This window comes from Eriocheir sinensis, unplaced genomic scaffold (genome assembly GCF_024679095.1).
Source record: "Eriocheir sinensis breed Jianghai 21 unplaced genomic scaffold, ASM2467909v1 Scaffold1622, whole genome shotgun sequence".
In the NCBI taxonomy this organism is placed as follows: Eukaryota; Metazoa; Arthropoda; class Malacostraca; order Decapoda; family Varunidae; genus Eriocheir; species Eriocheir sinensis.
In genome coordinates this window covers 4165-12078 of record NW_026110987.1, presented here as the reverse complement: position 1 = coordinate 12078, position 7914 = coordinate 4165, and the positions used below count along the sequence as shown (strand labels likewise).

The following is a 7914-nucleotide window of genomic DNA, read 5'->3' as shown; positions in this document are numbered from 1 at the left end:
GCAAGGTGGCCTGCCTACCTATCTGATGGCCCGACTGACAGCCTGACCGCCAGATAGCTTGCCTGTCACCTGCTAGCCTGACTGCCAGGTGGCACACCCGCCCGTCGGCCTGATGGACAGACGGCCACGCCCATGCCTTCCTGACACAGTGATTAGCTAAGTCCCCCGCCAACACCCCACACAAAAAAAAGACACTCACACAAAAAAAAAACTCACACACCCTACATAACCTGCACCGTAGTGCTACCCCAAACCTCAGCAGCTCCCGCGTTGCACACCGCCACCGCCGTTGGTCACCCGGCAGCATCCACCCAGCACCTCGCCAGAGACAACAGCTAAAGAGCTAGGGAGGAAGGGGGTTATGGGGAAAAAAACATGCATAGAAATGAAATCCTAGCAGTCACACAGCAACACACAGCAAAAGGTCAAACACACGGCAGGCCTGCCATCACACACACAAACACACACAGCACACGCTAAACCAAATACCGTGGATATACCGTAGTGACGTGATGTGATGTCCCGCCACGCGCCCGGACTGCCACACACACTCACTCTTGCTATTGGGTATAAACACACGGGAAAAATGCTTAGATAATAAAGACATCCTAAATAAAATAACACACACAAGCACTTAGCGGGGTTTGGGAGGCAGACGGAGGAGGGCCAGTTAGCATGGGAAAAGGGGAATCGCCCTGCCCAGGAGATGGATATAGTCTTGCACCCCTCTGGCGTGAAGGTTACCCAACACACCAGGCGGTAAGGCTCGACACAACCCAAATCCCAGGAGGCTCATCCCCCAACCCACTTCCAGCCCACCAACCATTCTACCCCACCCTCCCTTACCCACTAAGTACCCACAGACATACACCAAAAAAAAGACACCACTCCCATCAGACACCGTTGAAGAAGGCATCCTGATCCCCCTAATAAAAAGCCAGGCTCAACCGTACGGAAGAGTCTGGCAAAACGTCGGCGGAGACAACGCGAAAGGCAACGCCTGGCCAAGCAGAGCCCGACCGCTCTGACCCCGGAAGAGAGGCCAGAGAAGAGTCGGCTTCCTCCTACGGAGAAAACCGACAAAAAAACTTCAGACATCTCGGAGGGAGACCGTCTGAAGGTGGAAGACTCAAACGCAGAACGGAATCACACCCGTTCTGTGAAAGAGCCAACCGTTGTTACACCTAACACCCTAACACCCTAACACCCTACACCAGCTAAAAAAACACCCTACACCCTGACGTGCTGCTCCCGCGCTGCGCCGATGCTCTCCACTTACGCGCCTCTGAAAGAACAAGACCGACTTAGTCACAACCCAGGAGACAGTGACGGAGAATTAGACACAAGATGAAAATTATACAAGAGCAACAGTATTTAATGATCTCGTTATTTGACTGATTATCATTTCATTACTATTATTGGTATTGTTATATTCATTACTATTATTGGTATTATTATATTCATTACTATTATTGGTATTATCATAATCATTATCATTGTTTACCTGGGCGCCAGAGGATACAGGCAAAGGGTGACACACACGGCCACCTCCATCAACGTGTCTCTCCAGGCGGGGCAACACACTGGAAGTACAGGGAGACTCAGACATGCGGAGAGGCAGCGGCAGAGACATCCAGACATCTTGGCTCAGACACAGGTGGCTGCTCCATTAACCCGGTAGCAGCGACGGGCCAAGTTTGTGGCTTTACCGTGTAGCAGCGATGGGCCAAGTTTGTGCCATGATATTTAAACCCCCCAAAATTGATGATGCATAATCTGATCACAAATGCTTTGATATATATTATGAAATGGCTTGTGTGTCCAAACTCCTTATGCAAGAGTTAAGAACATAAGGAGTCTGCAAGAGGCTGGTTAGGTTATACAAGGCCATGGTATTGGCACCCACAACATGGCCCCCAAGCCTGTTCCACTCATCCACCACTCTGTTAGTAAACCAATTCTTGCCTATGTCTTTGTTGAATCTGAATTTGTCTAACTTAAAACCATTGCCACGCGTCCTACCTGGCTCTTTTACTATCAAAATCTTATTGACATCCCCTTTATTAAATCCCTTCATCCATTTATAGACTTCGATCAAGTCTCCTCGCAACCTTCGCCTTTCTAGCGAGTGTAGATTTAACTGCTTCAGCCTGTCTTCATAAGGCAAGTTTCTCACCCCCTGAATCATCTTTGTCATCCTCCTCTGTACAGATTCTAACACCTTGATATCCATTCTGTAGTAGGGGGACCAGAACTGAACCGCATAATCGAGATGAGGTCTAACTAGTGCTAAGTAAAGTTTGAGGATGACTTCAGTGCTCCTATTGCTTACGCTCCTTGAGATGAAACCAAGTACTCTGTTGGCCCAATTTTTGGCCTGAATGCATTGAGCCCTAGGACGGAGGTCAGCGCTCACTAGGACTCCTAAGTCTCTCTCAAGCCCAGACCTGCTTAGAGGAGTGCCATTTAAGGAGTAATTGTGTGAGGGGTTGTTCCTGCCTACACTCAGAATGCTACACCTCCCGACATTGAATTCCATCTGCCACTTCCCCGCCCAATCATATAGTCTGTCAAGCTCATCCTGGAAAACGGTAGCGTCCCTGTCTGATTGGGTTACACTACTGATCTTGGTATCATCTGTGAACTTGCTGACATCACTACTAATTCCTGTCCAAGTCATTGATGTAAATAATAAAAAGCAGAGGACCCAGCACCGACCCCTGAGGGACGCCACTCGTAACACTGCCCCATTCAGATTTTTTACCATTGATCTGCACTCTCTGCTTCCTACCACTGAGCCACGCCCTGATCCAGTTCAAAACTTTACCAGCTACGCCGTGAGCCTGTAATTTTAGTAATAGCCGGTGATGAGGGACTTTGTCGAACGCTTTACTGAAATCTAGATACAATATGTCATAGTTTTCATCTCGGTCAACCGCCTCTATTACTTTAGTGTAGAAGGACAACAGGTAAGGCAAGACCTATCCTTTGTGAACCTATGCTGTGAATCATGAATTAAATTATGCTTTTCTAGATGGTCCAGAATGCTCCCGGCTATAATTTGTGGCTTTACCGTGTAGCAGCGACGGGCCAAATTTGTGGCTTTACTGTGAAGCAGCGATAACAAATTTGTGGCTTTACTGTGTAGCAGCGACGGGCCAAATTTGTGCCATGATTTAAACTCCCCAAAGTAGATGATGCATAATCTGATCACAAATGCTTTGATATATATTATGAAATGGTTTGTGTGAGGGTGATTTTTTAAATTTTTCTCGCTTGGAGGGACCATTAAGAAACATGATCCCTGCTGCTACCACCGGGTTAAGGTCAACAAAATTGTAATGCCAAAATTTAATTAAGTACGGGAAAGATAGAAATTAGGGAGGATAAGTAGTTTTAAGTATTTTTAAGAATGTATAAATTCCATCTCTGTCTCTTCCATACTTAATTGAATTAAAATGGTCAAATCATCACTGATCTCCTCTATTATGCATATATAATCATTTTTGCAATTCCTAACATTATATACTCATTTAAATAATTTTTCACACATATATATAAATACTACTCTTACATATACCCAATACTGTCCAACCCCTTATGCAAGAGTTAACCAGCATCTTCATTCTTTCATCCCTATACTGTCCAAACCCATTATGCAAGAGTTAACCAGCATCTTCATTCTTTCATCCCTGTGCTGTCCAAACCCATTATGCAAGAGTCAACCAGCATCTCCACTCTTTCATCCCTATACTGTCCAAACCCATTATGCAAGAGTTAACCAGCATCTCCACTCTTTCATCCCTATACTGTCCAAACCCATTATGCAAGAGTTAACCAGCATCTTCATTCTTTCATCCCTGTGCTGTCCAAACCCATTATGCAAGAGTCAACCAGCATCTCCACTCTTTCATCCCTATACTGTCCAAATTAACCAGCATCTTGATGCTTTCATCATGCTGTCCAAACCCATTATGCAAGCGTCTCCACTCTTTCATCCCTATACTGTCCAAACCCATTATGCAAGAGTTAACCAGCATCTTCATTCTTTCATCCTGTGCTGTCCAAACCCATTATGCAAGAGTCAACCAGCATCTCCACCTTTCATCCCTATACTTATACTGTCCAAACCCATTATGCAAGAGTTAACCAGCATCTTCATTCTTTCATCCCTGTGCTGTCCAAACCCATTATGCAAGAGTCAACCAGCATCTCCACTCTTTCATCCCTATACTGTCCAAACCCATTATGCAAGAGTTAACCAGCATCTTCACTCTTTCATCCCTATACTGTCCAACCCCTTATGCAAGAGTTAACCAGCATCTTCATTCTTTCATTCCTATACTGTCCAACCCCTTATGCAAGAGTTAACCAGCATCTTCATTCTTTCATCCCTATACTGTCCAACCCCTTATGCAAGAGTTAACCAGCATCTTCATTCTTTCATCCCTATACTGTCCAACCCCTTATGCAAGTTAACCAGCATCTTCATTCTTTCATTCCTATACTGTCCAACCCCTTATGCAAGAGTTAACCAGCATCTTCATTCTTTCATCCCTATACTGTCCAAACCCATTATGCAAGAGTCAACCAGCATCTCCACTCTTTCATCCCTATACTGTCCAAACCCATTATGCAAGAGTTAACCAGCATCTTCATTCTTTCATCCCTGTGCTGTCCAAACCCATTATGCAAGAGTCAACCAGCATCTCCACTCTTTCATCCCTATACTGTCCAAACCCATTATGCAAGAGTTAACCAGCATCTCCACTCTTTCATCCCTATACTGTCCAAACCCCTTATGCAAGAGTTAACCAGCATCTTCATTCTTTCATCCCTGTGCTGTCCAAACCCATTATGCAAGCGTCAACCAGCATCTCCACTCTTTCATCCCTATACTGTCCAAACCCATTATGCAAGAGTTAACCAGCATCTTCATTCTTTCATCCCTGTGCTGTCCAAACCCATTATGCAAGAGTCAACCAGCATCTCCACTCTTTCATCCCTATACTGTCCAAACCCATTATGCAAGAGTCAACCAGCATTTTCACTCTTTCATCCCTATACTGTCCAAACCCATTATGCAAGAGTTAACCAGCATCTTCATTCTTTCATCCCTGTGCTGTCCAAACCCAGTATGCAAGAGTCAACCAGCATCTCCACTCTTTCATCCCTATACTGTCCAAACCCATTATGCAAGAGTTAACCAGCATCTTCATTCTTTCATCCCTGTACTGTCCAAACCCATTATGCAAGAGTCAACCAGCATCTCCACTCTTTCATCCCTATACTGTCCAAACCCATTATGCAAGAGTTAACCAACATCTTCATTCTTTCATCCCTTACACTGGTAAACTCTGGGGCACCCTTCCTGTGTCTATATCTCCTCCTGCCTTCGACTTGAATTCTCTCACGAGGAATGACGTATCGAGACGCCTCTCCTCCCGAAACTGACCTCCCTTTCGGCCGCTCATAACTTTTGTCTCTGAAGGAGCAGCGATTAACCCAAGAACATCGCCAGACCCTTTTCTGGGCTTTCACGAGTCATGGCTGTGGTATGGTGGACCCTAAAAAGGGCTCGCCATAAAACCCCTGATTCAAGCTAATTGTAGGTGGTTGTGGCATACCGCAACCCACCATGCATGACAAGTGAGTGTTTTCTACTAAACTTGGTGGAAATGCTTACCGGTCTCCCCAGCTGAAGAGGTCACGGACAGAGGAGGTCATGTGCGCCTCCCCAAGCCCATGTCCCCCGGCGTCCATCTCCCGGAACACTGCCACACAAACAAACGCTAGCTATGGGTATAAAAAAAGATTACGTGCAAAAAGTTCACACACAAAAAAATACATCCTAACAAAATAATAGTGCGAAGGCATAACGCCAACGCACACACACACAATCATACGACAGGCCTGCCATTCACACACAGACGCACACACAAAAGAACCCACTTAACCAAACCGTCGGTGTCGTCGCGATGAGTCCTCTGCATGGTCCGTCCGCGGCATCCTGCAAAAACAGAGAGGCATATTAGAAAAGGGAACATTAAGGGCCGCTTCCACAGTCCATCATGGTCTTTGTAACACTCCCGAACCAAGCTATAGAATCCCATACTGTTCAAAATGGCGCGGTCTTCGATGACACACTAAATACAAAGAGCTTTTCCTGTATTGTGTCGTCAAATTTGTGGACTTGAATATAAACAGAATCTCAGCTTACTCATCTCCTTTCTCTTCCCTTTCCTTCATATCATAAACACAGCTTTTCCTGAATAGTCTTGTCAAATTTGTGAACTTGAATATAAACAGGATCTCGGCTCACTCGTCTCCCAATCTAATCTCCCTTCTCCTCCCTTTCCTTCGTATCATGACAATATAAGACCTTTCCTGTATAGTCTTGTCAAATTTGTGAACTATAGTCTCGTCAAATTTGTGAACTTGAATATAAACAGGATCTCGGCTCACTCGTCTCCCAATCTCATCTCCCTTCTCTTCCCTTTCCTTCGTATCATGACAATATAAGACCTTTCCTGTATAGTCTCGTCAAATTTGTGAACTTGAATATAAACAGGATCTCAGCTCACTCGTCTCCCAATCTCATCTCCCTTCTCCTCCCTTTCCTTCGTAGCATAAATATACAAGACCTTTCCTGTATAGTCTCGTCAAATTTGTGAACTTGAATATAAACACCATCTCGGCTCACTCGTCTCCTAACTTCACACAAGACCTTTCCTGTATAGTCTCGTCAAATTTGTGAACTTGATTATAAACAGGATCTCCTCTCTCAATCTCATCTCCCTTCTCCTCCCTTCCTTCGTAGCATAAATATACAAGAACTTTCCTGTATAGTCTCGTCAAACTTGTGAACTTGAATATAAACTCCAGACACCGTACAAGGAAATTTCGAAGGCTCTGGTATTGGTTTCGGAGCTTACTAACCCATCATGAGGAACTGTGAAACTGGGCCTTAGACACAGATGCAGAATTATAGCCATGCAAAAGGCAAATTACTTATATATAGTACATGAAACTGGCCATCACGGGGAGTTAACTTATGGCAAAATATATTACTAACCCCGGAAATTAAGTGAGACTGAAAATTTAAAGAAGCATTATGTGAGAGGCACCTTAGTAACAAGGATTTCGGTTAATTTTTAATTTACACCGCAGGGCTTCATACAGTTGAGATATCGGCAAGGCTTGGAAGCGAAGATTTTACATGAAGAGGCGCCTGGCTGGGATTTCGGACAATTATACATGCAAAGCTTGAAGCGATATCTGACATGGAACAGTGACAAACAAACTAGGACTGAATTATATGTAGTGACAAAACAAACTTGGATTGACAATTATACAGTGACAAAACAAACTAGGACTCACAATTATACAGTGACAAAACTAACTAGGACTGACAATTATACAGTGACAAAACAAACTTGGACTGACAATTATACAGTGACAAAACAAACTAGGACTCACAATTATACAGTGACAAAACTAACTAGGACTGACAATTATACAGTGACAAAACAAACTAGGATTGACAATTATACAGTGACAAAACAAACTAGCAAGCAGAGCCGGGCACCACAAACACACTGGAAGGAACCTTGAGCGATAGATAACTTAGACATTAATTAAAAGGAAGGAAGGGATGAAGATAGACAGAGGAGGAGGAGGAAGAGAGAGAATGGACGATAGGAAATTGGATGCAAGATTTGACCGCCAGAAAGAACATCACTCAAAGGATAACTTAGACATTAATTAAAAGGAAGGAAGGGATGAAGATAGACAGAGGAGGAGGAGGAAGAGAGAGAATGGACGATAGGAAATTGGATGCAAGATTTGACCGCCAGAAAGAACATCACTCAAAGGATAACTTAGACATTAATTAAAAGGAAGGAAGGGATGAAG

General features: G+C 44.2%; 1 long non-coding RNA gene across 1 annotated transcript; it reads right to left on the bottom strand.

Annotated features, from left to right (window-relative positions):
• Nucleotides 1-1058: 1058 nt before the first annotated feature.
• LOC126990412 (uncharacterized) lies at nt 1059-6348 on the bottom strand. The gene is made up of 3 exons (XR_007744335.1): nt 5687-6348; nt 1505-1583; nt 1059-1285 (listed from the first exon to the last, which is right to left on the bottom strand). It is a non-coding gene; the product is annotated as an uncharacterized LOC126990412 (long non-coding RNA).
• Nucleotides 6349-7914: the final 1566 nt, after the last annotated feature.